The sequence below is a fragment of the Bufo bufo genome, chromosome 8 (assembly GCF_905171765.1).
Source record: "Bufo bufo chromosome 8, aBufBuf1.1, whole genome shotgun sequence".
Lineage (NCBI taxonomy): Eukaryota > Metazoa > Chordata > Amphibia > Anura > Bufonidae > Bufo > Bufo bufo.
In genome coordinates, this window is record NC_053396.1 from 135,004,036 (window position 1) to 135,028,580 (window position 24,545).

A 24,545-nucleotide genomic window follows, 5' to 3' on the forward strand; every position below is an offset into this window, starting at 1 on the left:
AACCCCTTTCATTCCTAAGATCAAGGCATTTGCAAATCAGTATCCATGGCGAGTATTTCAATGTAATAGAAATGAGAAAAATGTAATATTCATACAAGCTGATGTATATATCAACTGAGGGTGAAAACAATTGCCGTAAATTATGTATATTATTCACTATCCTTACAGAAAATCTGAATTTAAAAAAAGCTACTAAACCCTACAATAAACATAAAAAAGCCCTTGATGCACTACAGTGCCATAGGTAGCATAGTATTATATAATCTCTCATTATTGTCTTATTGTGTTAAAACCAAATCCAAATGTTGCTATAAGGGATCTGCATAGGCCTCCTCCATGGTATATTTAATAGTGGCCATATTATCTTCTAGCTTACTATCCACTCTGAAGTGAGTCACTTTGGGCAAAATACATTAGACTTCCAAAGCAGCAATTTAACTCAAATCACTGGTTGTTAGTTTCAGACTGTGGTTATTGTGCTTTAATGATATTTATGTGGATATCACCCTACTTTTATGGAATATAGCTGTTCCTGAAGGTGACATTTGGCCTTTAGTTATTTCATTCTGTTGTCTTTCTGGGTTTCTTCATACAAGACTTTGAAAAAGGGAATGTATTGAATGATTGTAAATTCATCTACCAAAGCTTCTTGCTGTAATGCATCCTGAATGGAAATTGGATATTGTGAAAGTCCCATAATTTATGTAAAATCACATATCTGCAAACAGCCGAGTTCGTTGCTGGAGGGTGCAGGAAAATGTAGCTTGATCTCTTATCTTAATCAATTATAATATCCAGTGGTCAAGGATTAAGGTTAGTCTATTATCTCAAGTTCATATAGCATGCAGTTGTTTGAATCTTGTGGTTTTGCAATATTGTTAAATGTAGGAAATTATGAAAAATTACAAGCAACTGTGTAAGAATGAATTTGGTAATTATGGTGATCCCAAACAGCTTGACAAAGTAGTGGTAAGACATGGGGAGAGGGGGGTACTGTTTCTGCTTGTGGCAAGCTCCACAGTTGGCCTAGGAAGTCTTAAAGGCCAGGTAATACTTGGGAAAAGGATATGGAGTGTTATGGCGGCTTACCAGACCCTCACATGTCCCTTTATCTGGGGAGAGCATGGGTGCCATATCTCTTTCCATGCTGCAGCCTTCAGGGACACAGTGACCCAGACCCGCTGGCCGGCTCTCCTTTGCTCGCTTGCAGGGTCCCGGCATCTGGAATCCAGTGTATCTTTTAGTGGTTCAGGCCACGTCCTGCACTCCTCTTCCTGGTCTTCTGATACTGCCCCTAAGGGTCCATTTACATGTCCGCAGTGTTTTTCAGATCCGCAAAACACCGGGACAGCACCCCAATAGAAATGCCTATTCTTGTCCACAGCTGCGGACAAAAATAGGACATGTTCTATTTGTTTGCGGAGCCGCGGACCGGAAGTTCGGGGCCGCAGACCGGAAATGCAGATGCGGACAGCACACTGTGTGCTGTCCGCATCTTTTCCGTCCCTATTGAAAATGAATGGGTCTGTACCCGTTCCGGATAATTTCGGAACAGATTCGGACCCAAAGTGTGGACGTCTGAATGGAGCCTAAGGGTGCGCAGAAGTTCCCCCATCTTAAACAGCCAGCAATTGCACACCCTAATCTTCCCCAGAGCGAGGGTACCTAAGCAATAGGTTTATTGTATCTTGCTAGTCTTAGTGAAGGTGTGCTTTTCTGCTTGTTTGCCCGTGTTCCAAACTCTGTCTGTTTAAAGACTATGACCGTCCACTACCTGCCCTAACTTCTGACTGTTTACCATAGTGACGCACAGCTGCCTGCCCTGACCTTGGACTTTTTTTTACGGATACACACAGACTGTGTTTTCCCTGACCTCGGCCTGTTTTCTGACTAGCAGTATTGCCTGTTCCCCTGGTGATTTGCACTGAAATTTCTGACCCTCATAGGTCAGCTGCCAACTAAACCGGGACTATTCTAAGAGGTAGCAGCCTGGTGGCTCCCCTGCATTAAAGACCAGATCCCTATATAGAAGTTAAAGGGTTAAAACCAGGAGACCACCAGGATAATGCTCTTAGGTGTAGTCCTAAGTGAAACTGGTTCATTTGCACAGTTGTTCCACAGATTCTGTTTGCTACTTGGAGATTTGTTCTCTTCTGAGAGAAAGAAAACTGTCTCTGTAGTGCCACCTACTGGAGGTAGCTACAGTTCCTGACTAACCCTTTAACAGGCCTTGCAACATGACTCAGGCTATCAACCAAACAAAAAGACAAGGCTTATTGGGTAGTGAACGTTCTTAGTCATGGTGTAAGTCCTTAAAGGGTCAGGCATTGACAGAGTAGCTACCTCCACCAGGTGTACAGTAGCTATATTGTTGTACTGTTCTGCCTTCATACACGTTCACACAGTGTGCAGTCTGACATTCAACATAAACCATTCCTGTCTTCCAAATAAGAGGACTTGTCTTTGTAATCTAACTTGTTTATTGTTAAAACAGGATTGTTGATTGGCAAAACAGGATTGTTTGGTAAAACTACAAGAATACAAATAGCAAGTATAAGTATAGATGGCATGTACTATAACAGGCATGCTCAACCTGCAGCCCTCCAGCTGTTGCAAAACTACAACTCCCAGCTAACCTGAATCAGCCTACAGCAGGGCATGGTGGGAGTTGTAATTTTAGAACAGCTGGAGGGCCGCAGGTTGAGCATGCATGTACTATAACATTTGCATTAACACTGAAGCACATGGTAAAATGGGTGCCTGTACATAAGATTACATGTCTAGCTTACAGTAGTAACAACTCCCTGAGTAACAGTTACAACTAGCTGAACAGCTCTGCATAACATAATATCCCTGAAACAAAGGTAGATCTCTCACCATATATGCTTTTACAAGGATGGTGAAGTTTAAGGAGATATGCAACAGGACAGCTCTGCTGATAAGTCCTGGAGACTGGAGACTTCTCTTTCCCAGAAGGCTTTGCACTCTCACAATGCAGTGCACCGCCCAAAATGCAGTAGTCTTTGTAACAGGAAAAACAAAGTGTAATACAACTTAACATCGCTAGATGGTGCTATAAGCACATTAAACACTTTAGAAATACAAAGACTGAGGCGGACGTGATCTGAAATGATTCTCTAACTCAGCTGGGCAGAACACATGGGCGGATTGGCCATAGACCTTACAGAGAAATTTCCCAGGGGGCCGCCTGAGCCCTTCTCAGGGCTGGCCAGTGGAAGTTTTTGGGAATGTATTTTGTACTGCTGGCGGCAGTATTTTGTGATGACACTGGTGTTTGGCTCTGTCGGGGTTGTATAATATGCCACAATATGGTATTGCAGGCCCTGCCTTCCATCACTATGACCCAACTACAAAACTTTTTGTATTTTTTTCCAAGTTCCCAGTCTGCCTCTGGCAGAACATGTACATAGGAGACAGTATCACAGCCCAACTCTCTCCTTTTCACAGGTGTATAATATCTATCTATCTATCTGGTGGCATTACAGAGACAGTTTTCTTTCTCTTGGAAGAGAGGTCATTTGCATAGAGTAATGGTAAACCAGAAATAACCAGAAATAAAAAAAAATTGTACAATCACGTTTTATACTTCCACATATTTTGTTATTTAAAGAGGACCTTTACTCAATGAAGTAACAATTCTGGAGAATATTTTCTTATACTGCTATGTTTTGCTATTCCTCTGTTATTCCTACTATAAGTTTATTAAGGAATTGGCAGCAGTCTGCAATAAATGTCTATCGGGGGTGGGTTTACCAGTTGGTAGCATCTCTCTGCACAGTCTTACACAGCCAGCGCTGATCGGAAAGTGTCACACTGTGCAGGGATGGAACATACCTCCAACGGGTTAGGCTACTTTCACACTAGCGTTTTGGCTTTCCGTTTGTGAAATCCGTTTAGGGCTCTCACAAGCGGTCCAAAACTGATCAGTTTTGCCCTAATGCATTCTGAATGGAAAAGGATCCGCTTAGAATGCATCAGTTTGCCTCCGTTTAGTCACCATTCTGCTCTGGAGGCGGACACCAAAACGCTGCCTGCAGCGTTTTGCTGTCCGCCTGACGAAGCTGAGCCAAATGGATCCGTCCTGGCACACAATGTAAGTCAATGGGGATACATGCGGTTGTATTATTGTAACAAAAGCTTTTTTGCAGATCCAGGACGTATCCGGAAAAAATACGCAAGTGTGAAAGTAGCCTAACATGGACCTTCATTGCAGGCTTTAGGCAATTGATTTATAAAATTCTAGTAGAAATAATAGGGGTGGGAGGGAGGGTGACTTTCTCCCTGCAGCTTACACTCAGACAGTACTGTGCTGCTGTCTTAGAGTGAGCTGTTCAAAAGGACATGCCCCCGATCCATTAAAGGACACTGTTAAGGGGCGGGCCCCTGTGGAGGTCACTGTCAAGGGGGTGGTATGCTGTGAAAGTCACTGTTAAAGGAGAAGGCTGCTGTAAAGGTCAAAGTTAAGGGGGTGGGCTGCTGTGGAGGTCCAATTTTAGGGGACGGGGCACTATGGGGAAGTCAGTGTAGGGGGCTGTGGAGGTCACTGTTTTGGGGGCGGGGTGCTGTAGATGTTATAGTGGATAGTGTTGTTGATATCTTTTAACGACACACACAATCATTAAATGAAATAGACTAAATATACCCGAGCAAAGCCGGGTCCTTCAGCTAGTTCCATATAAATATAAGTTTGCACATAGACTAATATATGAGAAGCAAGTGCAGGTATATTTGGCTGGGTCATCTAAAATTTTCTGTACCTCTACCTGGCTCTCGATCTCTAGGTCGATGAGCGGGTCCAGAAAAAGTGTTCAAATTGAAAAAGTTTAGCCAACACTTTTGCTTCATGGCTGTACTTAGATCATAGATCTAGGTTGTATGGGATTAGAGAAACATGGCTACTTTTTCCCCCTAGGAACAGCGCCAAACATGTCCCCGGGCTGTATGTGGTATTGTAACTCTGTCTCACTCATTGCAATGGAGCTGGACTGCAAGCCAAAGCTTATGGTTGTGTTCTGTATGGCTGCAAAGCATTCTGGTAATTGTAGTTCAATACCTTATGACGATGGTCCAGGAGTGTGCTTTCATGTCAATTAATCATTGGATAAGCATATAGAAAATTATTGTTCTCAATAAAAACGGTTTGCTGGTAAAAGGAGTCCATATTTCAATGTCGACACCAAGCCGATGATGGATTCTTTATTATTGTTGAAGAAATAGTTGTCAGGGCTCATTGTGTGAGGATTATAAATAAGAGGTTGTGCGGCTGAAATGTGAACTAGGAACTACAGATTGATAGAGTCAGGCTAAGCAAAGCCTGTATGAAAAATTGCTTCAGGGACTGCACACATGCTTATTTAGGAAATGTCCCTCATAATGTACATGTACAGAAAAATCACTATTACATTCCCCACCCTTTAATTGAGGTCAAGATTGTTGCTGACAATAGATTAGACTGTTCCATTAAATGCCATTTTTAGCTGACTCCTAATATATCATTTGGATCACTTGCAGGAATGGTGCGGCTTTTACATACTGTAATGCTTTGATTCTGTAGGCTTTTGATCTTTCCTTGTGTTTGAGACTATAAGGCCCTGTGTACATGACCATATATATATTGCAGTCCACAAAATAGAGATACTGTCTGTGTTGCATCTGCATTTTTTGCAGACTCTTTGAGTTCAATGGGTCCATGGTCCGCATTTTGCATAGGAGAAGTTGTATCTTTTTGCAGAACGGACATAAGGATGAGAAAGGATGCCCATTCTGCAAAAAGATAGAACATATGGTCATGTGCATGAGGCCTAAACAGGAACCTGTAACATTAATTCAATATGAAATCCTCCCCAGCCAACATTGCATTTGAGAATTACTAGCGTGAGCAAACACATTAACATAGTAACATAGTTTATAAGGCTGAAAAAAGACATCTGTCCATCTAGTTCAGCCTGTTATCCTGCAAGTTGATCCAGAGAAAGGCAAAAAAAACAATTTTCCTCACTTTAGGGGAAAAAAATCCTTCCTGACTCCAATCAGGCAATCAGAATAACTCCCTGGATCAACGACCCCTCTCTAGTAGCTATAGCCTGTAATATTATTACACTCCAGAAATACATCCAGGCCCCTCTTGAATTCCTTTATTGTACTCACCATCACCACCTCCTCAGGCAGAGAGTTCCATAGTCTCACTGCTCTTACCGTAAAGAATCCTTTTCTATGTTTGTGTACAAACCTTCTTTCCTCCAGACGCAGAGGATGTCCCCTCGTCACAGTCACAGTCCTGGGGATAAATTACATTTTTAATACTTACGTAACCTGTCTTTTGGAAGGCACTGATTCTCCTTGTGGAGATATGGCTGGTAGGGCTTCTCATGGAAAAGTTCCCTGGGAAACAGTATGCAAAATAGCTGTCCTCCAGAACGTTCTCTCTCTAGGTGGTAACTAGAGATGACTGGTTACAAATTCGATTCATGTAAAAATTATTCAGTTTCCAAAAAATATTCTGTTGGCAAATCCTAAACCTTAGAATGGCAGCAACCATTTTAGAGATCAGAAGACAGAGAAGAAAAAAAGGGATCATTTTGGACCCTTTTAATGAAAAGGAAAAAAAATATCTGACAATGCAGTGTTTTTAACAATTCTGACATTACTAATGCTTTCTTGGCACCAGGGATGGACTGGGAACTTAAAGTGGCCCCATTTTGAAGTCAGGTCCAAATTGACAGAAAGAAGGGCCAACACAAGTAGGTGGGACCAGCAATACCATATTGCAGCACATTAGACCACCCCAGCAGAGCCAAATACCACAGTACATCACAAGATACTGCACCGAAAGCACTAAATATGTCCACAAAACCTGACCCTCTGTGGTGGCCAGCGCCAGCTGCCATGCTCTGTCCTCCTACTCTAGGTGCCTCAGGATGGCAATACAGTTGAATTTAAAATTCAGGAGGGGTTGTCAGATCATTACTTACGTGGCTGACAGTTGTGAGGGGGGCTCAGGCGGCCCCCTGGGCATCAACTGACTGGTAATTTTCCCTGTAGGGGCTATGGCCAGTCCGCCCCTGCTTGATGCTAAAGAGCTTGAAAGGGATTACCTGTATATATAGTCCTAGGAGACCTCAGAGTGTCATGCATGATTTTTTAGGGCACTTTTTATTCAGGTTGAAGTTATTTGGACCAAATCTGACCTCCGATTCAACCAATTATGACCCAAAAGGAATTTTGAGAAATTTGTTCACCTCTAGTTGCCACCCTGTAAGTCATTGTCCAAGCGTTACCAAATAGGGTAGGCAAAATAATTCAGCAATGGGTCAATGTGGCCACACAAATCCACACAAGACAACATTTTATGAGCCAGTGCAAACATACAGGTTGGTTGCCTTGAAGGTGGCTACTCCATAATGTCAGTCCTCGTTCACACTTCAGTGATTTGTTCCTTGATTTCCAGCTGTGATTGTGAGCCAAAACCAGAAGTGAAGCCAACACAGAGATGGTATGATGGAAGGATTTGCATCTGCTCTGGGTTTTTGACCCACTTCTGAGTATGGCTCCCAATCCCTGATGGAAATCACTAAGCAAATCACTGAAGTGTGAACTAGGCCTCATTGTATACTATCAAGGCATTTGCTAGTGTGGAATGGCTATACTTATGGAAGACACTGGAGTCGTTTGGGCTAGAATAACATGTATCAGATCAATAAAAATATTTTATGTTGAGCATCAAGCGAGGATCTGTATAAATCAGGTATTGTCAGACTGCTTTAAGCTGAAACACGGCACACAACAGAGATATCCTCTCCTCCTGCCCCCCACACTCTTTGCTTTGGCCACTGAAATTAAATGGAATGGGTCATCAGAAAATGATTTACTATTTGAATTAGATTTTAATGTAATATTTGAATTTTTGATTATATTTTTAATTTCCCATGTCAATAACTATATATAAACAAAAAATAAAATCCTGTACTTTTCACACTGGGCACTAAGCCTTATAATAGGCACGACCTCTTGGTTAGTACAGATCACTTTACAGTTACCTGCTTATTTGTCATTCTAATTCTGCCTGTAATGATATCACCTCTGTGTATAGATAAGACAGGATCCACCATTCACAATAGGTGATTGTCAGAGCTTATCTATTCTTCCCTTGTACAATGACCTCTGCACAGGTCACAGAGCATGCCTAGAAAACTCTCCTATATAACTTAATAGGGTCCCCTCATGTCCACTTTTTCTAAGGACCTTAGGGCAGCCATAAAACAATTTTCTTAATGCTTTCTAAATGCTGTTAAGGACAGCTCAGGCAAGATGGCCGCCCCTGTAATCATGTTCAGGGAATAGAATAAAAGATTTGTAATCAGAAAATGAAAATAGATTGGAAAAAGGATGTGTGTCACTATCTGGTTTTAACTGGTAGATAACATATTTGGTGACGCGATTCCTTTAAGGACTTTGGAGTAGGAGGGAGAGGGGACCAAGAGGGAGATTTATCGATTCTTCAATGTCACTTTTATGAAGTTAAAACGTGAAAGTGGATATGTGGAGAAAGGCAGATAAAATGGGCCTAGATGGTGGTTCTCTACCAGTTTCTCTATGTGGTTAGTAATACCTGACCTGGATTGGGTTGAAAATATAAATATAAAGAATCATAAATGAATGTATTTGGAGAGTTAGATGTTCCCTACCTTTTTGTTTTATTATTTTTTGCCTCTGCAATTAACACTGGTAGTGAAAACGAAGAATATAGATTCTTTCAAGTTGAAAGAAGATGAGGAAAATGTGAGAATGGATTTGACTTACTAGAAGTATTATGATGTGATAAGACAAAAAAAATCCCACTGATGAATTTATTTGCACTAATTTGGGGGAAAGTTAGAAAAATTTGAGGGGAGGTGATTTGTTTTTTTACACCCATGGTTTATAACCAATTTTTGGAGGAAATAGGTAACACTACTGAACTATGTAATAGTTTAAATTAAGGTAATATATCTTTGTGAAGGGGTTATATTAAAAACAAGGAATTGTGCACAATTATCTCTTCACAAATTAAAATAAATATTCGCAAATACAAATTATGGTAAATGTATGTGAGGGCAGTAACAGAAAACACTGTGTGAAATCATTCTTAGTAGTAAACACAAAAGGACCATTTTCAAAATTGTTGAAAATTCACTGTTTGGCTATATTCATATAGCCATGAAGAAGAAATGGCTGTTAACAACAGTTAAAGGGACTCTGTCACCACTTTCTAACCCCCCCTTTTAAAAGTATTGTTCTCTCCATGGCGCCCTTGTGATTACAAAGGTGTTGTTATAACATAAATTCGCCGTCTCGTTTTGATAAAAATACCTTTTATCTAACCTGTCAATCTTGTGGATAAGGTGCCCAGGGCGTTTCTGAAGGTCTGAAGCTGCCGCCCGCCGCCGTTGGTGCCCAGCTCCTCCCCTGATCCTTTCAGCGCCGCCTGAATGTAAAGAAATCCGCCTCCGGCTCTCGCTCAGTGCCCCCTCCTCCTTTTCAAAGATCCCGCGCGTGCGCACAGGCCTGTGCCTGATGCGCCCGTGCGGACATTTAGAATCAGCCTCATTGAGCGAAGTGCGCATGCGCGCACTTCGCTCAACCTCCTCATAAGACGAGCACTGCAGCCAGCCACTCAGAGCCTGCCAAGCGCTATATGGAGCCGCAGGCTCTGAGTGGCTGGCTGCAGTGCTCGTCTTATGAGGAGGTTGAGCGAAGTGCGCGCATGCGCACTTCGCTCAATGAGGCTGATTCTAAATGTCCGCACGGGCGCATCAGGCACAGGCCTGTGCGCACGCGCGGGATCTTTGAAAAGGAGGAGGGGGCACTGAGCGAGAGCCGGAGGCGGATTTCTTTACATTCAGGCGGCGCTGAAAGGATCAGGGGAGGAGCTGGGCACCAACGGCGGCGGGCGGCAGCGGGCGGCAGCTTCAGACCTTCAGAAACGCCCTGGGCACCTTATCCACAAGATTGACAGGTTAGATAAAAGGTATTTTTATCAAAACGAGACGGCGAATTTATGTTATAACAACACCTTTGTAATCACAAGGGCGCCATGGAGAGAACAATACTTTTAAAAGGGGGGGTTAGAAAGTGGTGACAGAGTCCCTTTAAACTGTCAGTTTTTCATGGCTATTTGCATCTGTGCGTAACAAATTTTTAACCATTTCCTGCAACGAGTGCCTTTTCTCCCGTCAAAAATAACACATCTCTGACGGTGCTGACACAAGCAGATGCAATACAAGACATGACACAAGACAACGGTTGCTCAAATAAAGGATCTGTTTTTTATTTTTCTATTCTGACAGATCAAACAAACCAGTGATATGAACGTGGCTGAAAAGGGAAATTTGGCTCTTGGAATTATTATTTTTTTAATCTGTCTTCGTATTCCGTCCCTAGGCTGTTTTCTTTGCTTCCTCTATAACCCACTTACTCTGTGTATCATGTACACAACCAGTCCAGTACTTCATACACCCCAGGAGTAACATGCAAGCCTTGCAGATACTTATATATAAAAATTAGCATTCATGCATTAGCATTTAGACTATAAAGATGAATGGGGGGAAAGTGTGTGTCTTATAGTCCCAAAAAAATATGGTATATACAGTACAGACCAAAAGTTTGGACACACCTTCTCATTCAAAGAGTTTTCTTTATTTTCATGACTATGAAGGCATCAAAACTATGAATTAACACATGTGGAATTATATACATAACAAACAAGTGTGAAACAACTGAAAATGTGCCATATTCTAGGTTCTTCAAAGTAGCCACCTTTTGCTTTGATTACTGCTTTGCACACTCTTGGCATTCTCTTGATGAGCTTCAAGAGGTAGTCCCCTGAAATGGTCTTCCAACAGTCTTAAAGGAGTTCCCAGAGATGCTTAGCACTTGTTGGCCCTTTTGCCTTCACTCTGCGGTCCAGCTCACCCCAAACCATCTCTGTGTATCCACCTAACTTCTCATCAACGCAACTGATGGTCCCAACCCCATTTATAAGGCAAGAAATCTCACTTATTAAACCTGACAGGGCACACCTGTGAAGTGAAAACCATTTCAGGGGACTACCTCTTCAAGCTCATCAAGAGAATGCCAAGAGTGTGCGGAGCAGTAATAAAAGCAAAAGGTGGCTACTTTGAAGAACCTAGAATATGACATATTTTCAGTTATTTCACACCTGTTTGTTATGTATATAATTCCACATGTGTTAATTCATAGTTTTGATGCCTTCAGTGTGAATCTACAATTTTCATAGTCATGAAAATAAAGAAAACTCTTTGAATGAGAAGGTGTGTCCAAACCTTTGGTCTGTACTGTACATATACAGAAGCCCCCAAGTTTCACATAGCCTATATCTTCCTGTGGCTCAGCCCCCTCCATGGACTCCACCCTATGAGCACCCAAATACCTTCCAATCTGTTGGCCAAGAGAATGTTGTCCATCTGCTTTTTCCACCAGCTTTACAATGTGTCCTTCCTACCTTTGAAATACTAACAAGGGACACAATGACCAAAAAGCTTCTGGGTATACTGATAGCTAAGTGGGAATAATATCAGTATACTATATACAATTATTAGGAAGATTTGTTTGGCCATAGGACTGAGGGTCTGGTTGGAAACCATAATTTCCTATAACTGTGGCCTCACCCTTCACAGCTATTACATAGTGGACAGAGCTATCTGCTTGATCTACTGTGTTTTTGTTCCAGTGCTGATGGCTGCTGTAAACAGCTGATCATGATGTTGGCAGGTCTCAGATTCCCACCGACCTGGTATTGATGATGGATAGGTCATCAATATCTAGAACCTGGACAACCCCCTTAAGTATAGTAGTTGCTGCATGGTACAGTAAATAGGTTTTATATTTATATTATGGACATTTGTATATTCTTTCTCTTTGAAGAGCCTTGAAGCATTTCTTTACCAAAGCACTGCTTACTTATCGTAACACACAGTATGGAAATGACTGCTCAGTGAGAATTCTTTTACAATTTTCATTACATTGGTAATTGGGTTATGTTCATTTTCATATCAAGGAGTTTGTATATGTGGATCTGAAAGGTTCCCATCTCATAACCACACTATGCGCTGCGCCTATCCACACTGACTGCAGTGTTTGCTCAGCTGTGATAATTAAGTATTTTGTTTGAACAACAATTTGTATTATGGGAGAAAATGTCACATTTTTACATTCTTTGATCTAGAAAAGCTAGAAAATATGCAATGTTCACATGCTGATCAACCCCAAATGTGCATTGACGTAGTACTCATGGAAGATTGTAAGGGTGACCTTAGAAGGACCTCTGACCCTTCTGTCTTCTACATACAGTAAAAAATTTATTTTTAAACAAAGTTTGTCATTTAAGTTATATATTTTTTTTTTACTTTAAACAAAACATGTCGGTTAACCTTTTTTTGTCTAAACAAGTCCAGGCCTCTGACTAAAGATCTGGCCACCAGACCTTCTGTCCTCTTTTAACATTCCCACGAAGCTTCGAAACAATTCACACAAGATATTGCATGTTTGACATTACTTTTAACTGTACTAACTGGCAGTGCACTGGAGAAAAGACTGGATAGGACATGTACTGCTACTTCAAAGTCTACTCAAATGTCATCAGATTTGTACCTATGAAACTGGCTGAACTGTTGCATGTGCGCTTGGCAGCTGAAGGCATCTGTCTTGGTCTTATGTTCCTATGTGCCTCGATTGCTTAGAGAAATTATATTTTAATATATGCAAATGAGCCTCTAGGAGCAACTAGAATGCTGTTACACCTAGAGGCTCTGCTCTCTCTTTGTAACTGCACGCTCTCCACTTTGATTGACAGGTATGATGTTTACACTGGCAGGCTCTGTCAATCACAGTGCAGAGGGCGCAGCAGCTGCAGAGAGAGCAGAGCCTCTAGGTGTAACAGCAACGGCTCCGTTGCTCCTAGAGCAAATTATAGAGCCTTTTAATACAAACTGTAACCTTAAATTCTGGACCTTTTAAAGGGACACAAGAGGCAGATTTTGTAGATTTGTTGTAGTTTTGACCCTATGCATAGCAAAAAGTGAAATCTGCAGTGAACTGACCTGCAGTATGGTTTTGAAATCTGTAGCATGGTTATTTATGCCGCAGATTTTTTTTTCTTTCAATTTTTTTGTGTGGATGAGATTTCTTATAATCTCAATTACTTTGCTGGTACTATAGAACACTGAATACTGTAAATTCATAGCATATGGCATTTACCACCTGGCTCCCATGGAAGTTACGGTGGCTTTTCAGACAAAGAAATGCACAAACTGAGCTATAGAGTCCCATGGTCTTCTATTTAGGTAGATCTGTACAACATATTTGTCATATCACACTAGTACCCATCCATTTATCCATGTAAGAGTTTACTGTCAACATGTCACTTATTATGGGAACCTCTGATCATTATTCCTAGTAAGAAGCCAGAGCAACTTCTTGAATTTTCTTTTGAAGACGTTTCACTAATCATTCAACTGGCTTTCTCAATTAGAATGACTTGTACAAGAAATCTCTGGCATTAAATACTGGTAAGTCATACTTCACTCAGTATTTGTTATAATCAGTTTGCATAACTGAAGCAATTAGGTGTGGTTAAACTGCTTCAGGAGAGATGTTAGAACAGCATTGTAAGTGACAGACAATAGATGTTGCATCCCTCCTCCTCTCTTCAAGCTCAGTTTCTGCAATTTCACTTAAATATCTTCTTTCACACCTCCTTTGAAGTAGACCTTCTAGGTGTCTAAGATGCGAACCTCGCTGTCATCAAACAAATATCCTTTCTCCTTAAGATGTAGGTAGGTACATAGCTGAGTTCTGACCGCAGTTGTTGGCTCTTCTGTGCTGGGCCATACGTTGGTGTAGCTGCTTTTTCGCCGGCGTACAAGTCTTGTCACTCCTTACTGCACTGGACTGCATACACAATGTTGTTCTTCCTATATTTCAGCATTGGGTCTTTTGGGTGAACCATTTGCTGCCTCAGTGTGTTACTGGGTTTAAAGCAGGCAGCGATGCAATGTTTGCTAAATTTCTTCTGAGTTTCCAGACACTCCAACTATATACAGAACTATGTTCCTCTGTCTGCCCTTCTGTGCTTTGCACCTTCAATGGCAATATTGATATTCTTTCCTCTTCTTCTCTCTATAAAAGCCCAGTCTGGATGCATGCAAGTTTTAAGTGCCCCTCTCAGGTGTTCAATTGTCTTAGCCTCTGTGGTAGATTTATAGAGTTCTGAATAGAGATGAGCAAATCGAAGCTGACGAAGGAAAAATTTGATTCGCAATGAATGCAAATTTCCTCGCTCTTCATGGTAGCGAATCTCAATTTTCCTAAAATGGCGGCTACACGTGTGAGGACTGAGTACATGGGGCAAGGAACTCTGGGAAGGTGAGATCACCCAGATTGACATGCCTGCATGCAGCCAATCAGAAGCCAGCCAGCCATGTGATGTTACAGCCCTATAAATACGGAAGCCATTTTAGATTCTGCATTTTTCAGCGTTCAGAGTGTAGGGACAGACATGTGAAGGCAGTAGGAACAGCAGGTGGAAAAAAAAGACAGAAAAAACTATTTATAAGTGCAGGAAAAGGATAGGAATCATTTCACAGCATCTTAGTGCAGGGAGAGACGTCAGAAGGCACTAGGCACATTGATAGGAAAGTGATTTACAAGTGCAGGGAACGATTATTCCGGGATCCAAACAGTCATTAGACAGCTCTGTCATTCCAGCTTTTTGTTATTGGGCTGCAAGTGTTATGTTGAAAAGCCTTTAGTGGCTTATATCTTAGTATCTTATTCAGTACGACAAGAAAAATATATACGCATTTCACTTCTGCAGTTATTCTGTTGAAAGCTTATAGGGGCGTATTTTAGTACAAGAAAAATACAGTATATACGCACTGCACTGTTGCAGTTATTTTTGGTGAAAGCATAAAGGGTCGTATTTCAGTACTACAAGAAAAATATATACGCACTTCACGCTTGCAGTTATTTCTGTTTAAAGCGTATAGGGGCGTATTACAGTAAAAAAATATATATATCATTTGGGCTGGTACCGTGACTCTGAGCCTGGAGTATAGGGTATTCTGGACACTTCATTGATGCTACACTACAAGGCCACTCCAGCGTCCAGGCTGGGAGTATTCAGGGCACTTGAACAGTGTCAGTTAGGGGCAAGATAAGGGAATGTGACGTTTTGTTGTTCATTGTATTTGATATACAGTACAGACCAAAAGTTTGCACACACCTTCTCATTCAAAGAGTTTTCTTTATTTTCTTGACTATGAAGGCATCAAAACTATGAATTAACACATGTGGAATTATATACATAACAAACAAGTGTGAAACAACTGAAAATATGTCATATTCTAGGTTCTTCAAAGTAGCCACCTTTTGCTTTGATTACTGCTTTGCACACTCTTGGCATTCTCTTGATGAGCTTCAAGAGGTAGTCCCCTGAAATGGTCTTCCAACAGTCTTGAAGGAGTTCCCAGAGATGCTTAGCACTTGTTGGCCCTTTTGCCTTCACTCTGCGGTCCAGCTCACCCCAAACCATCTCGATTGGGTTCAGGTCCGGTGACTGTGGAGGCCAGGTCATCTGGCGCAGCACCCCATCACTCTCCTTCATGGTCAAATAGCCCTTCCTTTCAAAGTTTTCCCAATTTTTCGGCTGACCAACTGACCTTCATTTCTTAAAGTAATGATGGCCACTCGTTTTTCTTTACTTAGCTGCTTTTTTCTTGCCATAATACAAATTCTAACAGTCTATTCAGTAGGACTATCAGCTGTGTATCCACCTGACTTCTCCTCAACGCAACTGATGGTCCCAACCCCATTTATAAGGCAAGAAATTCCCTTATTAAACCTGACAGGGCACACCTATGAAGTGAAAACCATTTCAGGGGACTACCTCTTGAAGCTCATCAAGAGAATGCCAAGAGTGTGCAAAGCAGTAATCAAAGCAAAAGGTGGCTACTTTGAAGAACCTAGAATATGACATATTTTCAGTTGTTTCACACTTGTTTTTTATGTATATAATTCCACATGTGTTAATTCATAGTTTTGATGCCTTCAGTGTGAATCTACAATTTTCATAGTCATGAAAATAAAGAAAACTCTTTGAATGAGAAGGTGTGTCCAAACTTTTGGTCTGTACTGTATATGTGATATATATATATACTCTCTGTAACTACTGTTGAAATTACTGTTACTACCACTGTTCAGTAAAGTTTCCGTTTTTTTGCATCAAGAGCTGGTGTGCATGTCGTTTTCCTTATTTCATCACTTCGCTGTATCCTGGGGGTCCCTCCCCGGTTCATGGTCATACATAGGGGCGTATTTCAGTACTACAAAAAATATATATACGCACTTCACTCTTTAAGTTTTGTCTAGTCAAAGCGTATAGTGGCCTATTTTAGTCCAACAAGATAAATATACTCTCAGTTCACTTCTGTAGTTATTTCTGTTGAAAGCGTATAGCGGCGTATTACAGTAAAAAAATAAAAATATATACGCACTGCAATGTTGCAGTTATTTATGGTGAAAGCGTTTACTGGCCTATTTTGATACAAAAATAAAAATATATGCACAGTTCACGTCAGCGGTTATATGTGTTGAAACATGGCTGGGAGTCAACAGGGTGGCAGCAGTGGAAGGTCGGGAGCCAAACGTGCCCGGGGTAGAGCACCTGCTTCGCAGCAGCCTACCTACCCGGGAAGTTGTGGTTCAGGGGTTCAAGTAGCGGCGGTAGCAGTCAGTCAGCGCGGGGGTTATACTGTATGTGTTATTTTGTATTTCAGTACAAAAAGAAAAATACATTCTCAGTTCACGTCGGCGGCAGTTATATGTGTTGAAAGCGTTTAGTGGCCTATTTCAATACAAACAGAAAAATACATTCTCAGTTCACGTCGGCGGCGGTTATATGTGTTGAAAGCATGGCTGGGAGTCAGCAGGGTGGCAGCAGTGGGAGGTCGGGAGCCACACGTGCCCGGGGTAGTGCACCTGCTTCACAGCAGTCTACCTACCCGGGAAGTAGTGGGACAGGGGTTCACGGAAGTAGTGGTGGTAGCAGTCAGTCAGTGCGGTGGTTATATGTGGTAAAATCTTTATTGAAGTATTTTGGTCGAAAAACTAAATTTCTTCAGCGTTGTGGTGGTTATATGCGGTAAAATCTCCATGATGTCTCCATGATAAATCTGCACCTTGGGGGCCCCGTGTGGCTTCTACACACTTTCAAAATCATCCTTCAGCGGAGCTTTTAGACGCCGGATGACCAGGACGCTCCCTGACCTTTCCAGGAGCTGATGTTGGGAGCAGCGGTTCATTTCTGAGACGTCCGTATAGTAGGGGGGGGGGGAATCCGAACACCCTCTCCATCTCCGTGTTCCATTATATGTGGTAAAATTTTAATTGACAAATTTTGGTCGCAGTTATATGTGTTTTGGTGGAAAAACAAATCTTTTTCAGCGTTCAGCGCTGTACTTATATGCGCTAAAATCTTTATTGATGTATTTCGGTGGAAAAAAAAATCTTATTCAGCGTTCAGAGCTGCAGTTATATGTGGTAAAATCTTTTGTGATGTATTTCGGTGGAAAAACAGATTGTAATCAGCGTTCAGCACTTCAGTTATATGTGGTAAAATCTTTATTAATGTATTGCGGTCAAAAAACAAATTTTATTCATTGTTCAGTGCTGCAGTTAGATGCGGTAAAATCTCCATTATGTCTCCATGATAAATCTGCAGCATGCGGGCCCCGTGTGGCTTCTACACACTTTCAAAATCATCCTTCAGCGGAGCGAATAGATGCCGGATGACCGGGACTCTCCATGACTTTCCGACTTTCCCAGGAGCTACTGTCGGGAGCAGCGGTTCATTTCTGAGACGTCCGTATAGTGGTGGGAGGGGGGCGGAATCCGAACACCCTCTCCATCTCCGTGCTCTGTTATATGCGGTAAAATCTTTTGTGACTTATTTCGGTGTAAAAACTAATTTTATTCTGCATTCAGCGCTGCAGTTCTATGCAGTAAAATCTTTAGTGACGTATTTTGGTGGAAAGACAAATCTTATTCAGCGTTCAGCGCTGTAGTAATATGCAGTAAAATCTTTTGTGATGTATTTCAGTGGAAAAACTAATTTTAATCAGCTTTCAGCACTGCAGTTATATGCAGTAAAATCTTTTGTGACTTTTTTCAGTGGAAAAACAAATTTTATTTAGCGCTGTGGTAAAATCTTTATTGAAGTATGTTGGTCGAAAAACAAAATTAATTCAGTGGTCAGCGCTGCAGTTATATGCAGTAAAAGCTTTATTGAAGTATTTTGGTCGAAAAACGAAATTTATTCTGCAGTCAGCGCTGCGGTTATATGTGGTAAAATCTTTAGTAGTGAAGTATCTTGATGAACTTTGCGACTCTTCCGGGCTCAAAGCTATCTTGACGCTTTGTCTTGTCATTGTCTGTAGCTACTAGAGGCCTGTTCATGCCAGGCAGGTTCCCCCAGAAGTATCTTAGTCGATCAACACTCTGTCATTGTGCCATTCTGCGGCTTCCTCATGCTGCTGCCACCTCCACGCTCTGTCATTGTGCAGCTCTGTGGTCTCCTCCTGATGCTGCTGCTGCCACCTCCAGACCCTGTCGCTGTGCCACTCTGTGGCCTACTCATGCTGCTGCCACCTCCAGACTCGGTCACTGTGCCACTCTGTGACCTACTCATGCTACTGCCACCTCCAGACTCTGTTGTTGTGCCACTCTGTGGCCTCCTCATGCTGCTGCCACCTCCAGACTTGGTCACTGTGCCACTCTGTGGCCTATTCATGCTACTGCCACCTCCAGACTCTGTTGTTGTGCCACTCTGTGGCCTCCTCATGCTGCTGCCACCTCCAGACTTGTTCACTGTGCCACTCTGTGGCCTACTCATGCTACTGCCACCTCCAGACTCTGTTGTTGTGCCACTCTGTGGCCTCCTCATACTGCCGCCACCTTCAGACCCTGTCATTGGGCCACTCTGTGGTCTCCTCATGCTGCTTCCACCTCACCACTATATCATAGGTCCACTCTGTGGACTTCTCATGCTGTTCCTACCCTTCCCCACTTCATGAGGGGTCCACAATTTTGGCTTTCGGCCTGACTGACATGATCATTTATTTGACACTTCTTCTGATTTGTCAGAAGGAAGGAAAAATGAGACACACAACGGATTCTGTCTGTGTAGCAGCTTTAAGGCCTGTATGGTCCCATCAGAATTAGCTTATGAATTGGTAGCCAAAAGCAGGAGTGGGTAGAAAACACATAAGACATGCAAATATTCCATTCACGTGTCATCTCTGTTTTGGATCCACTCCTGTTTTTTTTGGGCATTAGCAATACTGATGGATTACTGACCAAATGCTGACCGAGTGAAGGCAGATGCTCCACAGACAGGATTTGTTTTTTGTGGGTTATTGTTCTGACTGATCAGGGGAAGGGCAAAATAATCAGTGACGTCAACACAAATTTACTGTTGACACCCTCTCCACTCAGGGGGGCTCTACTTGTATAAGCGTTTAATAGAACAGGTTCTGTAGACATCTATGTGGAATCAGATGACGACAGTGTAAAAGGAGTGCACTTCTTCTTGACGCTAATATCTACCTGTAAGGCTGAGTTGACACTTAAATTATTTGGTCAGTTTTGGCCCTGTGACTGCCCAAATAAGTGACGTGTGCAGTGAATCTAAGAGCGACACCTGTCATCTGCATGTCATACTGACTCACAGTATTGTTTCACTACCACAGCAGACTCCCTAAGCATGTTACTGCAAGGCACAGTGTTCTACACTATAAAGGCTCTCTCCAGCCTGGAAATAGCAGTTTTTTAATGCAATTTCCCACGAATAAATTCGGATTGAATCAAATTTTTCCGGAAAAAAAAATCGGCAAACCGGCTGAATCGAATTTTTTAAAAATTCGCTCATCTCTAGTTCTGATGACCCCAAGCTTGTGATCCAGAGAATGGTGTGAATCAAACAGAAGAGTATCCCACTGGGCCTTTGTATTTGGAGACACTGAGCTTGAATAGAGATGGAGGGTGGGACATCTGTTGTCTGCCACTTATAAAGCTGTTCTAACACCTCTTCATGAGACAGTTTATATTCACACCTAATAGCTTTTGTCATGCAAGTTGCAATCAACACCTTGCCTCCATGTGGTCCTTGACCTTGTGTGGATTATGATAAGCAGATTATGCTGACTGAAACAAAGATTTATTGTACAATTCATTCTAACTGAAAAAAACTGTTGAATGACTAGCAGAACATCTCCAAGAGACAGTACAAGTCCAGTTGTTATGAACTATTATTAATGATATATCATGACTTACATAAATTAGGTCCTTCACAGACAAATGACAACATTGTTCAACACTAGCTACAAAGAGCTTCTCCAACTGTGCAGGTCTCAACACGTTCACTACATGGATAGTTCATTCATTTCTTTAGGATGTGTGCAATGCTAAATTTAATCTCCAGGGGAGCTGCAAGGGAATTGGAAACTTGCTACCTAGTTTGTCCCTGCTGATAATTTTAGGTTTCAGCAGCAGGACACCCTGTGATAAGTGATCATGACAGGTGCCTTCTACCAATAAAGGTCTGCCCAACAGATAAGTTATAAGGCCGATTTATTGGCCTGTATTTGTGGGAGGGGCTCCGCCCCGCTACTTAGGGTCACTACCCCCTCCCCTACATTCTACATCTGTTTCAGCACAGAACGTGGCTACAGCTGTCTACAACGCTACAAACAGTGCCTTACTGCCCTCGTGCGTCTCCGGAGTGCGCCCGGGTTGCTTGAAGTCTGGTCGGCGGCGCCGGCTCCCCAGGTAAGGGGGAGTCACGCTACACCAGAGCGATCTGCCTGGCTGCATCGGCTCCCACGCGGCAGTGTAGGTAGGCTGCAGGGGTCAGCGTGATTCTGAATTCGTCACTCAAATGTCTGGCATGGGCCGCTGTGCCATTAGTGAGGCAGGTTTGTTCTTCACTTACATTTTTCTTGTCTCCTCTCCTGTGTCTGCTGGCCTGCTTGCTCCCGGTCTCCCGCGCGGTGTCTCAAGCATTGATCCTGTCCGGGTCCTTGCACCCCTGGTGTCCACAGTTGGGAATGCAGGCCGGGGGTTCACAGGACAGCTCGTTGCAGGCTAGGAGATTGGCGCCCTCTGGTGTTCACTCCTGCTACTGCATGAGAGAGAAAAAATATATACATATATACTCATTTCACGTCTTGCAATTTTATTAATTTATACACACTCTATTATGTGTTTAAAAAATATAATAATATAACAATAACTCATTTGTTTGGAAGATATGTATGTATGAAAAAAAAGAAAAAAGAAAAGAAAAGAAAATACAATGATACATATGCACGTACGGTTTAGCTAGGCTCTCCTTTCCCATTTCATTAGATCGTGTATGAAGCGAACCACGCTAGTTCACTTCATACCTTCACAGTTTACGCATAGCACGCTTGTATATTCATCAATCTCGTTCACGTTTCAAGTCACGTATCGCCGTTTTCCTTATCTATTTAAGTATGTTTTCTCCGTTCTTTCTCCAGAGACGTTCTTTCTTTTCAGGGTCAATTGTCGATTCTGGGTGGTCCAGTTTAGTTTCCAACAGGTAGTATAGGGAAGTTTTCAGGGGTAGGTTCGCTCCCTCATTTTGTCTTCTAAAATCTCACAGTTTTAACTCAGGTATTCTCCTCAACCTGCCATTCGCTCCCCCCGCGCTGTGGGTAAGTCAGTTCAGTCTGTCGGTGGCAGAAATTATTCGTCACAAGGTGAAACCAATCACGATGGCATGTTTGCGCACACCACATTGTTCAGTGGTAGGTTTGTCACTGGTGTCTGGTCTCGGGTCATGTTGCTGAGCCTCATTGTTACATACTGTACCTACAGGACCATGTCTCATGCCTCTGATATCGTGGAGGCCTCGGTCAACGAGAATGCCACCAGACTGTCCGAAGTGGGTAGCATCCATTCATTACGGAATTGGACCGTACCCAGGTTGATTGCGGAGCTATCCAGGAAGGGTATACCGTTTTCAGCCTCGGCCAGGAAGGCAGAATTATACCGCCTACTTATGTCCAATTCAAGTCCTCAACGTCAGGAGGAAGTCTCTATGGCCACGATCCAGACGTCGCTCGCTCAGATTCACGTTATGCTTAACAATCTCACGTCATCAGTCACGGACATTCAATCCAGACTGGAAACAGTCGAGTCCCGTGGTGCCATCCTCACTCTTCCGAATCCAGAGTTGGTCATCCCGTAAACCTCCGCCGCTGGGGGTACCAGTACGACTGTCTCTGTTCCTAATATCACTCCGGCTCACTTCATACCAACTAACACCAAAAAAGATATCCTTGAACGCAGGGACGTCAACTTGGCTTCCCTGTTGATTGCTACTCGGGATTTCTCAGACAGCAAAGTCATCGCGTGCGGTGATGTTTCAGTGGTACTCAGGGGCCGTGATCTCAGGTTGAATACTTACCATCCCTGAGTGCCTTCTAGCTTTTAGCCTGTATAGGGATGTGATTTGCTCTGTACGGCCTGACCGGAGGGAGGAATTAGATCTCTATTTTTTCAGGGTAACCGAGTTGGGGTACAAATATGGTGGTAGTTCGTTCTACGATTATCACTGTTCCTTTTCCGCCAAGGCTGCGGCGGCCCTCAGTCAATTTCAATTCCTCACGAACTGGGCTAATATCGACACTGAGATATTTTGCTGACATTTTGCTGGCCTTAGGGCTCCTGCTTGTTCTCTGTGTCAGTCCATCTACCACACAGCAGAATGGTGTCACAAGGCTGCCTCAAGTGTCGATAGTAGCCTTTCCGCACAGCCATCTGGGTACTCTGAACCTCAGAATACCTCAGGTTTAGTTGATAAGTTAGGGAGGCCCATTAAATACCTCAGCCGATCTCACATCTGCAATAATTTTAATTTTTTTTCTCCTGCAATTACAGTCAGTGTAGGCTATTACATGTTTGTGTTAATTGCTTCAGAGCCCATCCCAAATCAGTCTGTACATTAAAGGCGGATAAGTCATATTTGAGTGTCGTTAACATTGATTGCTTGCTGCATTTCCTACACAACCACCACGACCCTAGCTTCGTACAGTTCCTCATGTCGGGATTTAGGTCAGGTTTCCACACTGGTCTAATTGCCCTGCCCGAATCATCTTATGAATGCATAGAATTATCAGCGGAGCGTCACCCTCAAGCAGCAGATGAATTGATTTCCATCGAGTTGGCTAAGGGGTTCCTGATAGGCCCCTTTTCTTTCCCTCCTTTTGATCGGTGGAGAGTCAGTCCTTTAGGCGTAGTCACAGGGAAGTTTAGCAATAAAGAAAGATTAATCATCAATTTATCAGCCCCAAATAGTCACTCCATTTCCAGTATCAACTCTCTCATACCCTCCAAAGAAGTCAGTATGAAATATTCCTCCATAGATCAGGCTATCGCCATAATACTGCAGTTAGGCCGTAACACTATTCTATCAAAAGCTGATATTTCTGACGCTTTTAAACTACTCCCCATCAGTCCAACTCTGTGGCAGTGGCACGGTATAAAGTGGAGAGATCTTTATTACTTTGCCTCTAAACTCACCTTCGGATCCAAAAGCAGCCCGTGGTTGTTTGACAAATTGGCTCAGGCCCTCCACTGGATACTAGTCAATGAGTTTCATTGTAGTTTTGTCATCCATTACCTGGATGACTTTCTATTGTTAGAACACCCCGGGTCCAATTCAAAAGCACTACAGTCGCTTCTAAGCTGTTTCCACCAACTTGGTATTCCCGTATCCCCAAAAAAGGTCGAAGGTCCATCCTCAGTTATCACTTTTCTAGGCATCATTCTGAACACAATAAACATGGTCGAAAAATTACCGGAAAACAAATTGGGCAGGATTAGGGTCGTCCTTCACAATTTTACGCAGACCAGAGCTATTAAGAAAGTTGAATTACAATCTCTTTTAGGTATGTTAAACTTTGCTATGCGAGTTATACCCCAAGGTAAGCCATTTGTTTCACGACTACTAGCTCTCCTACCTTCAGCTCCTTCCCAAGACAGCCTCATATGCCTTGACGACCAAGCAGTAGCCGATTTAGCCACGTGGGACTATTTTCTTAGTAACTGGAATGGTATTTCACTCTTCATCCCTGAAGTGTCCAACAGTTCCCCTATAGTTTTCTCCGATGCTGCTCCCATTTCTGGGTTCGCAGCCATTTTTGGCACACATTGGCTAGCGAACGTGTGGCCTGACGAGGTCAAGACACTGCCGGGGTTTCTTCAGTCTTCAGCTTCCTTTGAGATTTACCCCATAGTTGCAGCCGCTCATGTTTGGGGTCACGAATGGACCGGTCACACGATGTTATTCATTTCCGACAACGCAGGCGGTCATTGATATCTTAAATAACGGGTCATCTAAATCCCCTCAGGTGTTATTGTTCCTCAGACGTCTAGTGCTTCTTTCC

The 24,545-nt window shown here is 42.6% G+C and overlaps 1 protein-coding gene across 1 annotated transcript in view; it reads left to right on the forward strand.

The window, feature by feature from the left end:
- The window catches only part of IL1RAPL2 (interleukin 1 receptor accessory protein like 2), a 905,895-nt gene that overhangs the window by 755,917 nt on the left and 125,433 nt on the right, over nt 1–24,545 (forward strand). The gene's annotated exons all lie outside the window — the stretch shown is intronic.